The sequence below is a fragment of the Grampus griseus genome, assembly GCF_964374135.1.
Source record: "Grampus griseus genome assembly, chromosome: 5".
Taxonomy (NCBI): domain Eukaryota; kingdom Metazoa; phylum Chordata; class Mammalia; order Artiodactyla; family Delphinidae; genus Grampus; species Grampus griseus.
In genome coordinates, this window is record NC_138998.1 from 40520049 (window position 1) to 40537184 (window position 17136).

General features: G+C 36.5%; 1 protein-coding gene across 5 annotated transcripts in view; it reads right to left on the reverse strand.

The window, feature by feature from the left end:
- B3GALNT1 (beta-1,3-N-acetylgalactosaminyltransferase 1 (Globoside blood group)) overlaps window positions 1-17136 on the reverse strand; it is a 32496-nt gene that overhangs the window by 6013 nt on the left and 9347 nt on the right. For 3 of the 5 annotated variants that reach the window (XM_082655096.1, XM_082655095.1, XM_082655093.1), the window contains one exon: window positions 1886-1950. The exons of the other annotated variants lie outside the window; for them this stretch is intronic. The gene's annotated coding sequence lies outside the window, so the exon portion shown is untranslated. The remainder of the gene's footprint in view (window positions 1-1885; window positions 1951-17136) is intronic. 5 annotated transcript variants of the gene reach the window in all.

Consider the following 17136-nt stretch of genomic DNA (forward strand, 5'->3'; position numbering starts at 1 on the left):
ACACAAAATATACAAATGAACATTTACCAGTTTTGAAGTGGGGAAGAACTTTTAGTTATCCCATCTAAGGAAACAACCCAGAACTCATAAAGGAAATTTTGATCAAATAAAAATTTCATAAAGTTCTTGAACAAGGTTGAAAAGCAAAAAAACAATGCGATAAAATGCACAAACAAGGTTAAAAGATTAAAAAAAAATAGGGAAAAAATAAGATATTTATAATAATTTATAAGCCAAATAAGAGTTCATACAGCTTAATAAGAAATGGAAAGCAAAAAGAGAATAAACAGCCAAAGGGGAAGTTCTCAAAAGAATTACAAATGATCGATAAAACAAGAAAAGATATTCAAACTCACAAGTAAGCAGAGATATTGACAAAAATCTCAAACTGGAAAATTAAGGGGGAAAAATGACAATACTTAGTTTGTGTGAGGAAAAGAGGCAAGAATTGTGCACTTTTTGGAGAGATTTATTAAACATGTATCAAAGACTTGAATGTGCACACTCTTTGACCAATATCACTGCTAGCAATTTATCTTAAAGAAATAATCAGGCAACTGTGCATAATTTATAATATAAAAAATTATTTTAAAGTCTCCCAATAGGGAATTGGTTAAACAAAATTATGATACATCCATACAACAGTATACATTTATTCATTATATGCAATGATACTTAGCTATACTCTCTTGATATATTACTTAGTGAAAAATGCAGTAGCAAAACTGCATACGTAGTATGATTCCTTTTGAAAGATGAAAAGACAAGCCTCCAGAATCCACATAGCCACACATGCAGAGCAAGATGCCTGGAAGGATGTGTCCCAATATGTCAATGGTTTCAATTCCATGGACTTCCTGGAAGATTTATTTCTCTCTTTCTTTTATCATTTGGATTTTCCACGCTATTTGTGTACTGTCTTTGTAAATAGATAAAAACAAAGTAAAAAAATTGGACTTCATGCTTGCGTATCTCAAAGTTCCAATGAATGGGAGTAACCCTAAGCTAGCAGTTAGGATCCCGAGTTTCACCTTATCTCATCTCTTCTCCCAAGGTGTGAGCATGTACAATTCATGATATTTCTAGTAGGTATTATTCTCTTTGTCTCAGTAAATATTAACTAAGTACAGTAAGCAATGATTTTTAAAATCCATTCAAAACACTGTAATTCTAATATAACTCTAATAGGAGGTATATTAGCTAATAATAATAGCATTACGTACACACACAAAACCGTTTATAAAGTATTTCAACAAATTTTATTAGTTCCCCCCAATAACCCAATATTGTGGGCCAACTGGTTTTACTGTACATATTTTACAGGTGAATTTTAGAGTTCAAGTAAAATGAAGGTGAAATAAAAACACTGTGAAATGGACTAGGACTTATAAAGTGCACAAACTCTAGCTAAAAGGAGTACCAAGGGAATGTATTTTAGTATGAAGAAAAATGAACTCAGGAGGAAGGAACGGAATTCAAGAAACAAAGGTAAGTAAAGAGATTATTGAAAGATAATGAAAACTAATAAATATACATAGTAAAAGAGAGAGAGAGAGAGCGAAGAACAAAAACAGTGTTTTTTGGTGTGGTTAAAAAAGTGAAACCAAAATACTATATAAAAATGATGTGGTTGCTTTAAAAAGAGTTTCATTTAATAATGTGTATTAACCTTTAGAGTGACGACCCTGAAAGAACAGAGACTGAACATATACATTCCACACAGATTAAGAAATAAAAGAAACAAAGCAAGCTATCAACTCAATAGAGGGCAGGAAAAAAGGAAAAAAGCAGAGAAAATGCACGGCAAATGGAAAACCACAGAAGGAGGTGGCAAAAGTAAATTTAAATGCATCCGATATCAGAGTAAATATAAACGTAAACTCACCTACTGAAAAACAGACTCTCAGATTGGCTTAAAACTCTGCCATATACTACTTATAAGATACATGCCTAAAACAAAACAACACAAAAAGTTTAAAAATTAGGAAATTTTTTAAAAATCAGGAAAATGCCAATCAGAAATCTGCTGTAGTTATTTATTAACATCATGTATTTAAATGAACAGCATTTAAAAGGGACAAGGAGATTTTGTTACTAATAAAAGGAACCAACATATACATTCCACACAGATCAAGATAATTTAACAATCATGAAGCTATAGAAACAGAAACATAGTCTCAAAATACATAAAGCCAACTTTGAAAAGTATCAGTACAAATGGGAAAATCTATAATCCTAATAGGAGATTTTTAACAAATCTCTCTAAATAACTAAATACATCAAGCAGAAAAAAATAAGGATGGGAGTGTTTCAAATAAAATTATTATTAATAGTCTTGATTTAGTACCTTTCATTCAATTAAAAAGAACAGGAATATTCTTTTCACGACCACACAAAACATTTACTAAAAAACTGATCATGGGCTTCCCTGGTGGCGCAGTGGTTAAGAATCCACCTGCCAATGCAGGGGACACGGGTTTGATCCTTGGTCTGGGAAGATCCCACATGCCGCGGGGTAACTAAGCCCATGCACCACAACTGCTGAGCCTGCATGCCACAACTACCGAAGTCCGCATGCTCTGGGGCCTGCATGCCACAACTACTGAGCCTGCATGCTGCAACTACTGAAGCCCACATGCCTAGAGCCCATGCTCCTCAACAAGAGAAGCCACTGCTCGCCGCAACTAGAGAAAGCCCGCGTGCAGCAACAAAGACCCAGTGAGCCAAAAAAAACAAATATATAAAAATAAATAGAATGATTATACTAAAAAGAAAACTGATCATATTAGGTTACATAAGCTGTCTCCAAAATTCAAAACTTAATTTAACACAGGCCCCATTATCTGACCACAGTATTATTTCAGCTTAACTACCAAAACATATCTTGAAAAACACATAAACAAACAGACAAAACATCCTGTCAGGAAACTCAAAACCCTTACACACCTAACTTTTGTTTAATCCATAAACTTAAAGAGAACACCACAGTGGTAATCATAAAATACATGCAACTGAATACCAGCAATGTATAACATTTCAATGAGGAAGATATTATACCAGTCCCTTACTTGAAAATTACTGGGGGAGAAGACAAGTCAAATTTTTTCTCTTGTTGTTTTGTTTTACAGAGTGATTTGTAGTTCAGGGAAGATAAATAGCTCCAAGTGAAAAGGAGAAGCTCTTCTTTATAGAAAACTGCCAATTATGAATGTAGATAGGATGACAGAATAAGAAAACTATCATGTTGCAACCTTTCATGAAATTACTGATTCAGGCAATGATTATCAATCAGTGTTTTAATCATCAAATGGAAGATTGATGGGGAATTAGACATCGTATGGTACCAAAGTAACACCACAAAGATTACTTTTTACTTGTAAGGACTGAAAAAAATATAAAATTCACAGTGAAGGAATGCTACCACTCTCATCCATCACCAATCTCAGCATAAATAATGGAACAAACACATATTATGTGTCTCCAAACGACATACAATGTGAAGTGTACATCCTAGCCAAAATGTTTAACTGGAATCTAATCACATTTTATATGAAATACAGAGAACAGAAGAACAAGCTAAGAACTCCACAGAGAAACACTCCAACAAACCCAGGAGGTGGGGTGTTCTATGGGACAACTAGCATGGTGTCTACAGCTAGTCAATCCCGTAAAACAAGGGATGCCTCAATATTAAGAGAGATTAAGAGACATACACAATTGCAGTGTATGATCCCAGACTGGATCCTGGAGAAACTGAAGACAATGTTGATATTAGGTGATGTGAAAAGGATTATTTATTTTGTTAGGTGTGATGATGTTAACTGAAAATGTTCCTGGGTAAATAAATGTGCTATATCCATACAATGGAATACTATTCAGCTGTAAAAAGAAACAAAGTACTGATACTTTGTTTGGCTATAACATTTTATTTAAGAATTCAGAACATGGGGATGGCTTCACTGGGGAATTTACCAAACATACAAAGAAGAACTTATACCAATCGTTCTCAAACTCTTCCAAAAGACTGAAGAGGAGGGAACACTCCCAAAGTCATTCTATGAAGCCACTATCACCCTGATACCAAAATCAGACAAAGCACCAAAAAAGAAAATTACAGGCCAATATCTTTAATGAATATAGATGAAAAAATTCTCAACAAAATACTAGCAAACCGAATTCAAGAACACAAAAAAAAGATCATACAACATGATCAAGTTGGATTCATTCATCCCAGGATCACAAGGATGGTTCAACGTATGCAAATCAATCAATGTGACACACCACATCCACGAAAGAAAAGATAAAACCACATGATCATTTCAACAGATGCAGAAAAAGCATCTGATAAAATTCAACATATTCATGTTAATAACTCTTATCAAAGTGAGTATAGAGGGAACATATCTCAACATAATAAAAGCTATTTTTGACAAACCCACAGCCAACATAATACTTGGTAAAAAGCTTAAAACCTTCTCACTAAAATCTGGAAGAAAACAAGGATGCCCACTCTCACCACTTCTATTCAACATAGTATTGGAAGTCCTAGCCACGGCAATCAGAGAAGAAAAAGAAATAAAAGGTATCCAAGTTGGAAAGGAAGATGTAAAAATTGTCATTATAGGTAGATGACATGATACCATATATACAAAACTCCACACAAAAACTACTAGAACTGATAAACAAACTCAGTACGTTAGCAGGATACAAAATCACCGTACAGAAATCTGTTGCATTTCTTTACACTAAAAATGAAATGTAGAAAGGGAAAGTTTTTTAAAAATCCCTTATAAAATTGCATCAAAAAAGAAAAACACTTAGGACTAAACTTCACCAAGGAGGAGAAAGACTTATATATTGAGAACTATAAGACATTGATAAAGGAAACTGAAGCTGATTCAAAGAAATGGAAAGATATACCATTCTATTGGATTAGAAGAATTAATATTGTTAAAATGGCCATACTACCCCAAACAATCTACAGATTTAATGTGATCCCTATCAAATTACACATGACATTTTTCACAGAACCAGAACAAATAATCCTAAAATTTATATGGAATCACAGAAGACCCAGAATTACCAAAGCAATCCTGAGAAAAAAGATCAAAGCTGGAGGCATAACTCTCCCAGACTTCAGACAATACTACAAAGCTACAGTAATCAAAACAGCATGGGCTTCCCTGGTGGCGCAGTGGTTGAGAGTCCGCCTGCCGATCCAGCGGACACGGGTTCGTGCCCCAGTCCAGGAAGATCCCACATGCCGCGGAGCGGCTGGGCCCGTGAGCCATGGCCGCTGAGCCTGTGCGTCCGGAGCCTGTGCTCCGCAACGGGAGGAGAGGCCACAACAGTGAGAGGCCTGCGTACCGCAAAAAACAAAACAAAACAAAAAAACAGCATGGTACTGGCACAAAAACAGACATATGGATCAATGGAACAGAACAGAAAGCCCAAAATAAACCTATACACCTATAGTCAATTAATCTTTGAAAGGAGACAAGACTATACAATGGAGAAAAGACAGTCTCTTCAGCAAGTGGTGTTGGGAAAGCTGGACAGCCGCATGTAAACCAATGAAGTTAGAACACTCCCTCACACCATACACAAAAATAAACTCAAAATGGCTTAAAGACTTTATATATAAGATTTGACACCATAAAACTCCTCAAAGAGAACATAGGCGAAACATTCTCTGACATAAATTGTAGCAATATTTTCTTAGGTCAGTCTCCCAAGGCAATAGAAATAAAAGCAAAAATAAGCAAATGGGATATAATTAAACTTACAGGCTTTTGCAAAGCAAAAGAAACTATAAACAAAACAAAAAGACAAATTACAGACTGGGAAAAATATCTGAAAACGATGTAACTGACAAGGGCTTAATTTCCAAAATATACAAAAGCTCACACAACTCAGTTACAAAAAAACAAACAACCCAATAAAAAAAATGGGCAGAAGACCTAAACAGACATTTCTCCAAAGAAAACATATAGCTGGCCAATAGGCACATGAAAGGATGCTCAACTTCACTAATTATTAGAGAACGACAAATCAAAACTACAATGAGGTATCACCTCACACTGGTCAGAATGGTCATTATCAAAAAGTCTACAAATAATAAATGCTGGAGAGGGAGTGGAGAAAAGGGAACCCTTCTACACTGTTGGTGAGAATGCAAACTGTTGCAGCCACTATGGAAAGCAGTATGGAAGTTCCTTAAAAAACTAAAACTAGAGTTACCATATGATACAGCAAACCCACTCCTCATCATATATCCTGAAAAAAACTCTAGTTTGAAAAGATACATGCACCCCAATGTTCACAGCAGCACTATTTACAATAGCCAAGACGTGGAAGCAACCCTAAATTTCCATTGACAGATGAATGGATAAAGAAAATGTGGAATACAATGGAATGCTACTCAGCCACAGAAAAGAGTGAAATAATGCCATTTGCAGCAACATGGATGGACCTAGAGATTATCACATTAAATGAAGTCAGACAGAGAAAAACAAGTATCATATGGCATCATCTATATGTGGAATCTAAAATATGATACGAATGAACTTATTTACAAAACAGAAACAGACTCACCAACACAGAAAACAAACTTATGGTTACCAAAGGGGAAGGGGGATGTGGGATAAATTAGGAGTCTGGGATTAGCAGATACAAACTACAATATATAAAGTAAATAAACAAGTTCCCACTGTATAGCACAAGGAACTATATCCAATATCCTGTAATAAACCATAATGAAAAAGAATATTTATGTGTGTGTGTATATATATATATGTGTGTGTATATATATATTTACAGACACACACACACACACACATATATAAATGAATCACTTTGCTGTACACCAGAAACTAACACAACATTGTAAATTAACTACACTTCAAGAAAAAAAAAAAAAGAATTCAGAAAATGGGTGAACCTAAAAAACATTATGCTAAGTAAATGAAACCCAACACAAAAGACCATATTATCATATGAAATGCCCCTATAGGCAGTAGGTTAGTGGTTACCTGGGAGTGGGTCCGTGACTGACTACAAATGGACACAAAGGATCTTTTTAGGGTAATGGAAATATTTTAAAATTTGACTGTGGTAATGGTTGCAGAACCCTGTAAATTTAGTAAAAATCATTCAGTTGTATAATTAAAATGAAATAATTATATGGTATGTAAGTCATACCTCAATAAAGCTGTTAAAAATTTTTTAAATTTAAAAAATATATTCCTATTTTTAAGAGTCATACACTGATATACTTAGGAGTAGAATGTCACAACATCTATACCTAATTTAAAATATTTCAGTAATAAAAACTAAAGAGAGTTAAGAAAAGAAAAAAATTCCCTCTCTCATGTATTTCTGGTAGAGTAAAAAGTGGTAACACCTCTATGGAGGGCAGTTTGGAAATACATACTTATACAAATTACAAATACTTTTATTATTTTATCAGTAATTTTGTTCCTGAAGTTTATTTCAGATACAGGTGCATATGTCCAAAATGATGCATGTATATAAGGTTATTGGCTGCAAAATTGTTTGTAACAGTAAATAATTAAAAATAAGCCAAGGGATCACAATGAGAGATTTCATATATAAACCATGATACATCCACCCAATAGAAAACTTTACAGCAGTTAAAAAAAAAAAGAATAAGGATGTTCTCTAAGTACTGACATGGAAAGATTTCTAGAATACATCAAGTGAAGAAGTAAGATATAAAACAATGTTTATAATATGTTAACTTTTGTGTTAGAAAGGAATACAAAATAAAACCAATATTTGTATGTACATATGAAAAACAGTGGCAAGACACACAGAGTGGACAGAGAGGAATGCGGTGGATAAGAAAGAAAGGTGAGAGCACTCCTTTTTATACTACTTTGTTATACTACTTGGCATCACTTTGTTATATTACTTAGTAATATCACCTTGTTATATTACATTGTTACCTATATTTTTTTTAAATATTATTTTGACTCTTGAATACATTAAAATTCAAAACAATGAAAACAAAAATTTTCCCTCCTCATTTAAAAAAGTACTACATATGAAAATGCACTAGGTATTACTAAAACAATCCTTACAGAAAATTAACTTTTAAAAATAATGTATTTTTAGGACTTCCCTGGTGGCACAGTGGTTAACAATCCGCTTCCCAATGCAAGAGACACGGGTTCGATCCCTGGTCCAGGAAGATCCCACATGCTGCAGAGCAACTGAGCCCGTGCACCACAACTACTGAGCCTGTGCTCTAGAGCCCGCAAGCCACAACTACTGAGCCTGAGCGCCACAACTACTGAAGCCCACATGCCTAGAGCCCATGCTCTGCAACAAGAGAAGGCACCGCAATGAGAAGCATGCACATCGCAACAAAGAGTAGCCCCTACTCGCTGCAACTAGAGAGCCCGTGCACAGCAACGAAGACCCAATGCAGCCAAAAATAAATTTATAAAAAAAGAAAAAAGAAAACATAAAAATAATGCACCTTTTTTAAAAAGTAGAATTACTTTATGTATTTTTTGTATCCATGTGATATATTTTTTGTATCCATGTGATTTTTTTTTACTGGCTTATAATTTACATACAGTAAAATTCATCCATTTTGTTGTACTGTTCTGTAAGTTTTGACGCTTATGTAACCACCAGCACAATCAAGATATGAAACAGTTCCATCACAACAAACATTCTACTGGTGTCCCTTTGTAATCAATCCTTCCCCCAACATGCAGGCAACCACTGATGTTTTTCATCCCTATATTTTTGCCTTTACCAGAATGTCACATAAATGAAATGATATGTTATGCAGAGTTTTTAGTCTGTCTTCTTTCATCAGCATTAACAGATAACATATTTTAAAAAAAAGATTGAAAATAAATGATCTGAGTATAAGAAATTTTAAAAATTCCTATGTTATTACTAAGAAAATAAAAGGAATAATAAAGATAAAACAGAAAATAATGAAAAACAAAAAAACCAACACAGGTGATTATTAAAAAAAAAAATTAGGAATAGAAAGGAAGTTCCTTAACCTATTGAAGAAACCATAGCAAACTTAATGATGAAACTTCAGAAGTATTTCCATTAAAGTCAGGAAAAAGACAAGGATGCCCACTATCACTTCTACTATTCAGTGTTTTTCTAGTGACCCTTACTATCCCCTAAACAAGAAGAGGAAATATGATATAAAAATTGTCAAGGAAGAGAAAAAACTGCCCTTATTTTCATATTATATAATCATCTACATAGAAAACTCAAAGGGAAAAAGATGACATGAAAGAACTAACAGGTTTTTTTTTTTTTTTGTGGTATGCAGGCCTCTCACTGTTGTGGCCTCTTCCGTTGTGGAGCACAGGCCCCGGACGTGCAGGCCCAGCGGCGATGGCTCACGGGCCCAGCCACTTCGCGGCATGTAGGATCTTCCCGGACCAGGGCACGAACCCATGTCCCCTGCATCTGCAGGCAGACTCTCAACCACTGCGCCACCAGGGAAGCCTGAACTAACAAGTTTACCAAGATGCTGGATATAAGCTTACATACAAATCAGAAACATTAAAACAATAAATAAAATTAAAATCTAACACGAAAAACACAATAGCAACAAAAACTACAGCGTCAAATAAAGGTAACAAAAGATGTGCCGAACACTGATGTAGAAAACTTAAAAAATTTCTGAAGAGTATAAAAAAGATGTGAATAAACAAGAGAGATAACATGTTCGGGGATAAGAAAACTCCAATGTAAGATTCCACTTCCCCAAACTGATCAATAAATTCATAGGATTATGAAAGGAACTTAATGATCTAGGAATAACCACCAAAATTTTGAGAACAAAGAATGAAGCTGGTGTTCGGGTGGATTTGGTGTTATCAAATATTTTGCAGAGCTCAGTAATTAAACCAGAGGAATAGAACAATGTATTAAACAGCTGGATAACAAGACCAGAAATAAACACACCCATCCATAGGGACTTGAAAAATGGCAGAGATGGCTCTTCAAACCAATGGGGAAAGGATTCAATAAACTGTTTTGGAATAAATCTGGAAAAAATAAAATTATATTCATATTTCCAAAATAAAATACCGAGTCGATAAAAGAATTAAATGTAAAAAAAGCAAAACTAATACCACGATAAGAAATACAGAATAGATTTGTGACCTTAGCATGGGGAAAGTCTTTGTAAACAAGTCACAAAAAGCATATCCCATAAAAGAAAGGTGAAAGAGATTGGGTCACAACAAAATATAAAACTACTTATAAGACAAGACACCATAAACACAGTTAAAGGATGAGCCACATGGGACTTCCCTGGTGGTCCAGTGGTTAAGACTCCATGCTTCCACTGCAGGGGGCGTGGGTATGATCCCTGCTCAGGGAACTAAGATCCTGCATGTCACGTGGTGCCACCAAAAATAATAAAATAAAATAAAATATTTAAAAAAAATTGATGAGCCACAGGCTCAGAGAAGATATTTACAACAAGTAAAAACAAAGGACTGGATATATATTCATTATATAATATATATTTGTAATAATCTGCTGTCATTTTCTGTTTATATGAAGTTTATATAAAACTTACAAATCAAAAGGAAAATGAGTGACATGAACAAGAAGGTCACAGAAGAGGAAATAAAGAGCGGCCAACGGACATGAAAAGAGGGTTGATCTCAAAAGTAATCAGGGAAATGCAAATTAAAGTCAGATACAACATTTTTAAACCATCAAAAAATCTCAAAGTTTAATATTAATCAGGTATTGGAGTAAATGCTATTTGTCACACACTGTGAAGCACAAACTGTTGCAGCCCCTCTGGTAAGCAATAGGGCTGCAACTAGCAAAACTGAAAACCAGTCACTCCTCTTCTGGGAACACACCCTAGAAAAACTCTCATACGTGTACACATGTGGAGACATGTACAAGCGTGCTCATTAGGGGGACTACGAAAGTGGAAAATTCGAGGTAACCTAATTGTCTATCCATAAGATAACAGATAAATAAAAGCTGGTCTGTCTTCCAGTGGAATCCTACAAGATAGTTACTGGATTTGTACATAGTGTATCAATTTGAAAATAAAAAGTTGAGTAAAAAATACAAGTTGAATGATTACACATATATAAAATACACCATTTAGATAAACAGTTTTAAAGCACACACAAGAAACGGTAAGCTTTCAGAAGCAGCTATAAAACTATTTTTTAAAGGGACCGCAGGAACACCTTCCACACTAAGCAGTGTGGGTGTCACTGAAAGAATGAAGGGTGTGTGTGGGGAAAACGGGGAAAAAATAGATTAGACACAAATACTCTAAAATATTAGCAGTTGTTAATTCAGGGTGACAGAAAAATAGGCCTTCTCTTATATTTATAGCTTTCTTTGTAATTTAAATTTATCAAAACAGGAAAAGCAGCATAATAAAAATGCAGTAGGATGGCTCACCCTCAATCTTGTCTGCAGCACTTAATGGCTGTGTGACCTTGGAGAAGTTAACTTCTCAAAAGTGTCTCCTTCCAGATATAAATCATCAATACCAATTTACTTACTGTGAGGTTTATGTGGAGGACATGAATTAACCAGTCAGCACTAGGGCACTCTGTAGTTTCTGAAGTTAAACGACATTCAGCCACGCAGATAAATGCACACACTATGAGGGCACAGAAATCAAGCTGGCCTAGCCTGAGATCTGGGATTGGCTCATTCCCTGACAGTGGGACCACAGGACTTCTTAGGAAGGCTGAACAGGAGGCTTTGTGAACCCTGACACTGTTCTAAATCCCATGTCCCAGGGGAGGGACAGAAAGAAAAACCAAAAACATCAATGCATAGAAAAATATAAAAAGGCCCAATATGGACACTGTTATTTTATTACTGACTTCTTAAATAATAATGTCACATAGCACCGTCAACAAATATATTATAATTTAAAAATAATTTTCATTTTATAAAAAATAAACTTGTGATTGTATTACCTGCATACGCATTCACCAACTAGATTCTAAATAATTTACATTAAGCAAACCATCTTCTCTGTCTTACAAGTTTAGCACAACGCTGGGTGCACAGCAGGCCACCAGTAACTATTGTTGATTTGGGGGCTGATCAACAACAGCTGAAGAAACATCTCAAATAATAGAAAAGCCCAGAAAACCTACAGAGACAAAACAGTTGTCAGCTTCCGGATTTATTAAGCGTGCAAGTGCTTTAACCATCAAATGAAACCACTGTCCTCAGAGAAGGAACCAACATCTCAGTTATTAAGTACAGAACTTTATGGCAGCCAAAGATGGCTGCATTTGTGTCTTATCTACAGGTGTTACAGAGCCTCAAAAGGGCTGTGGACCAAAAAACTGGAAATCATTCAAATTATTATTTTTTAATGGAGGGCTTTTCAGAGTTTTTAATGTTAACGTACATGCTCTGAGAAGAGGATATATTACGCAATGTTTCTCAAACTTCACTGAACACAGAACCTATTTTAAGTTTCAGAGCCTCTGGCAGGACTAGAATTCCGCACTTTGGGAAATGCTATCCTAGAATATCTTTGTATTCACTGAATCACGAAACTAATTTTGATGATTTAATAAATAAATATTTAAGTAGTAGTTTGAAGTAAAAAAGGAAACCCAAAAAACTAAACAAACTGGTTTAACTACTTTGGAAAATTTTTTAGTGTTATTCACTAAGATATAACATACATGTACCCAATGACACGGCTACTACACTCTCAGGCAGAACACTCAACAACGTGTATGTCCATAAGGACATCAAAAAATGTTCACTAAAGTTTTTAATAGCACACTATTCATGACAGCCCCAACCTGGAAACAACCCACAGTAGAAGAAAGAAATTTAGAGAATAGCACATTATACAAAATGAAAACGAACAAACTACATCCTCACATGACATCATGGAGAATCTCTCAACCATAAGGTTGAGCTAAAGAAGCCAGGTACATAAAGAACAGACACTATAATGCGATTTATACAAAGTTGAAAAGCAGGCAGAAGTAATCTAAAGCATTAGAATTCAGGACACTGGTAACTTCTGGGGAGAAGGAGGAAATATAACTGGGAGAGACTGGAGGGGACCTTCTGGGGTGTTGGCCATGTGCTGTTTCTGTACCTAGATGGTAGCTACAGCTATGTTCACTCTGATAATTTATCTTCTAACTTGCACACTTTTCTTTCTGCATGCCATACTTCAACAGAAATGTAAAAAGAGCTTGGCAGTCCAATCAATTATCTGTTTATTCAGATACGATGTGCAATCAGTGTAGGCAGGTGTCCACACGATGTGCTGGCCCTGGATGCCCCAGCTATGGGAAGAGCACCAGGTACTAAGCCATGTCATCTTCAAGAGAGCCCATGAATTAAGGAGCTTTAAAGACCTTTACTGTTCACATTTCACAGGTGAGGAAACTAAGGCTTAGAAAGAGTCAGTAACTTGCCCAAAGTTACAGGCTGTAAGTGGTAGAGACAAAAATCAAACAGGACTCCAAACCTCATGTTCTTGGCCACTGCCCTTCCTATCCTGGGAAGTCTGCTGCAGCCCTCTTGACCAGAGCTGCTCTGAGTGGGTTTTAACTTCTTGCAACCATGGAACCTTGAGACAAACAGTAAAGCAGCATCACAGCCTTACCATCTTTACACAGAAACACTCAAGATTCACATTCTCAAAATCTGAAATATGAGTTACTAACAACAGTAATGAATAGTAACTAATAATTCATGCAGGTATGGACCTTTTATTTTGCATCAAAAACATGCTGGGCACAAGAAAATAAACTGGGGAGTGGGCAGAGGGATCAGCTCAAATGCAAGGGCTCTGGAGAAATGGAAAAGAGAGTTCAGTTACAGCAATGGTACAATTATTTAAGCAAAAATAACCTGATATTCTTTCCTGGGGTGCAAAAATGTTGGTTATTTTCTACAGAGTGAAAGTAAATTTAATTATTTAAAAAATATATAAAATGTTTCTAATTGCAAATGTAATACATGTTCATCAGAGAACTGTGAATGCAAAAACAAAGCACAAAGATAATGAAAGCTGAAAGATAATGTTAACATTTTTTTTTTTTTTTGGCTGCACCATGCAGCATGCGGGAATCTTAGTTCCCAGACCAGGGATCAAATCCGTGCCCCAATTTTTTTCCTTTTTATGGCTGAGTAATATTGCATTGTATATATGTACCACATCTTCTTTATCCATTCCTCTGTTGATGGACATTTAGGTTGCTTCCATGTCCTGGCTATTGTAAATAGTGCTGCAATGAACATTGGGGTGCATGTGTCTTTTTGAATTATGGTTTTCTCTGGGTATATGCCCAGTAGTGGGACTGCTGGGTCACATGGCAGTTCCATTTTTAGTTTTTTAAGGAACCTCCATACTGTTCTCCATAGCAGCTGTATCAATTTACATTCCCACCAACAGTGTAAGAGGGTTCCCTTTTCTCCACACCCTAATGACTGTCATACAGAGTGAAGTCAGAAAGAGAAAAACAAATATCGTACATTAACCCATATACATGGAAACTGAAAAAATTGGTATAGATGATCTTATTTACAAAGCAGAAATAGAGCCACAGACGTAGAGAACAAATGTATGGATGCCAAGGGGGAAAAGAGGGGGTGGGATGAATTGGGAGATTGGGATTGACATATACACACTATTGATGCTATGTATAAAATAGATAACTAATGAGAACCTACTGTACAGCACAGGGAACTCTACTCAATGCTCTGTGGTAACCTAAATGGGAAGGAAATCCAAAAAAGAGGGGATATATGTATACATATAGCTGATTCACTTTGCTGTACAGTATAAACTAACACAACATTGTAAAGCAACTATATTCCAATAAATGTTAAAAAAAAAAAAAACATAAGGAACTCTTACAACCCAACAGCAAAAAAAATAAAAAGATCCAATTAAAACATGGGCAGGGGGCTTCCCTGGTGGCGCAGTGGTTGAGAGTCCACCTGCCGATGCAGGGGACACGGGTTCGTGCCCTGGTCCGGGAGGATCCCACATGCTGCGGAGCGGCTGGGCCCGTGAGCCATGGCCGCTGGGCCTGTGCGTCCGGAGCCTGTGCTCCGCAACGGGAGGGGCCACAACAGTGAGAGGCCCGTGTATCGCAAAAAAAAAAAAAAAAAAAAAAAAAAACATGGGCAAAACACTTGAATAGACATTTTTCCAAAGAAGATTTACAAATTTACAAAAGGCCAACGTGTATATGAAAAGGTGTTCAGTATCACTAATCATCAGGGAAATACATATCAAAACCACAATGAGATATCACCCTACACTTGTTATCTCTTGTGTGTTTTTCATGGTAGCCATTCTAACAGGTGTGAGGTAAGAAGCCCATGTACTGCAAAAAAAAAAAGAAAACATCCTGCCATTTGTAACAACATGGATGGACCTTGAGATCATTAGGCTAAGGGAAATAAGTCAGAGAAAGACAAATACTGCATGGTCTCACTTATATGTGGAATCTAGAAACATTTAATTCATAGAAACAGTAGAATGGTGGTTGCCAGGAACTAGGGGGTGGGAGAAATGGGGAGATGTTGGTCAAGGGGTACAAACTTCCAGTTATAAGAATGTGTCTGGGGAATCTAATGTACAATGTGTGGACCATTCAACAATAGTGTATTGTTAGTACTTGAAAGTTGCTAAGAGAGTAAATCTTAACTGTTCTCACCACAAAAAAACAAAAACAAAAGACAACCCACGACCCCTGCAGTGAAAGCACAGAGTCCTAACCACTGGACTGTCAGGGAAGTCCCACAACGTTAACATTTTTGATGAAGATCTATCAAGCCTGTCTCTCCTCAGGAAAACATAAGCCCCCATCCCACCAGCTGCCACTGCCCTCATCCTATCCCTGTTTCAGCCACAAGGGCTTCCTTTCTGATCCCTGACTGTGTCAAACTCTTTCCCTCCCTCAGGGAGTCTGCCCTTGTTCCCCCTCTAACTCAAAAGTTAGAGGTTCTTGGAAAGTCTGGCTCCTTCTCATGCTTTAGGTCTCAGCAAAATGTCATTTAGGATAGTCCTTTCCTAGCCCCTTATCTCAAGTAGTTCCCCCAGCCCCTATCTTCTAGCACATTCCTATCACATATCACATTCCCATTATTCTCCTCTAAGTCCTTAACCCTACCTGGAATTCTTCGCCTGTTTGTTGTCTGTTCCCTTCACAAGAATGTAAGTTCATGAAGGAAAGGCCTTGCCCATATTGTTCAATGCCATAAGCCCAGAGCCTAGCACACAGTAGGTGCTTGATGGGTATCTGAATATTGTACAAATGGTCTGGTAATGTGCTTTTATCCACTTAACATATTACGAAAATGTTCCCAAGAATAAACTGAATCCAAAAGTAAATTCCTGAGTTTCTGTTAGATTATGCTCACTCTTCTTCAGCTATTTTCTAATACAAAGCCTTATTCTAATAGGCTGCACTGATTCTGATACTGTTCATTTAAAAATAAAAGGTCCAGACAGGAAAAAACAAACACACAAACAAACAAAAACAAATTTCAATGAAATTCTGGGCCCAAGCATGGTAGATTCAGAGTCATCCAAGGCGAAAACATAAGCTAACTATTAAAGATAATTACTGGAAACTCCCTGGCGGTCCAGTGGTTAGGACTCCACACTTCCACTGCAGGGTTTGATCCCTGGTTGGGGAACGAAGATCCTGCCCGTAAGCAGCCAAAAAAAAAAAAAAAAAAAAGATAATTACTAAACTGCTGCCAGTTGTGAAACATTCTGACTTCTTCTGCATAAAACATGATACTACAAAGAAGTATAAATCCTAATTGCCTAAAAAAGGTTCTATGCATATAGGGTTTAATATAAAATGATAGGACTTCCCTGGTGGCACAGTGGTTAAGAATCCACCTGCCAATGCAGGGGACATGGGTTCAATCCCTGGTCCAGGAAGATCCCACATGCCGCGGAGCAACTAAGCCCGTGCGCCACAACTACTAAGCCTGTGCTCTAGAGCCCACGAGCCACAACGACTGAAGCCCGTGCCCCTAGAGCCCGTTCTCCACGACAAGAGAAGCCACCACAATGAGAAGCCTGCGTACCACAACAAGGACCCAATGCAGCCAAAAATAAAA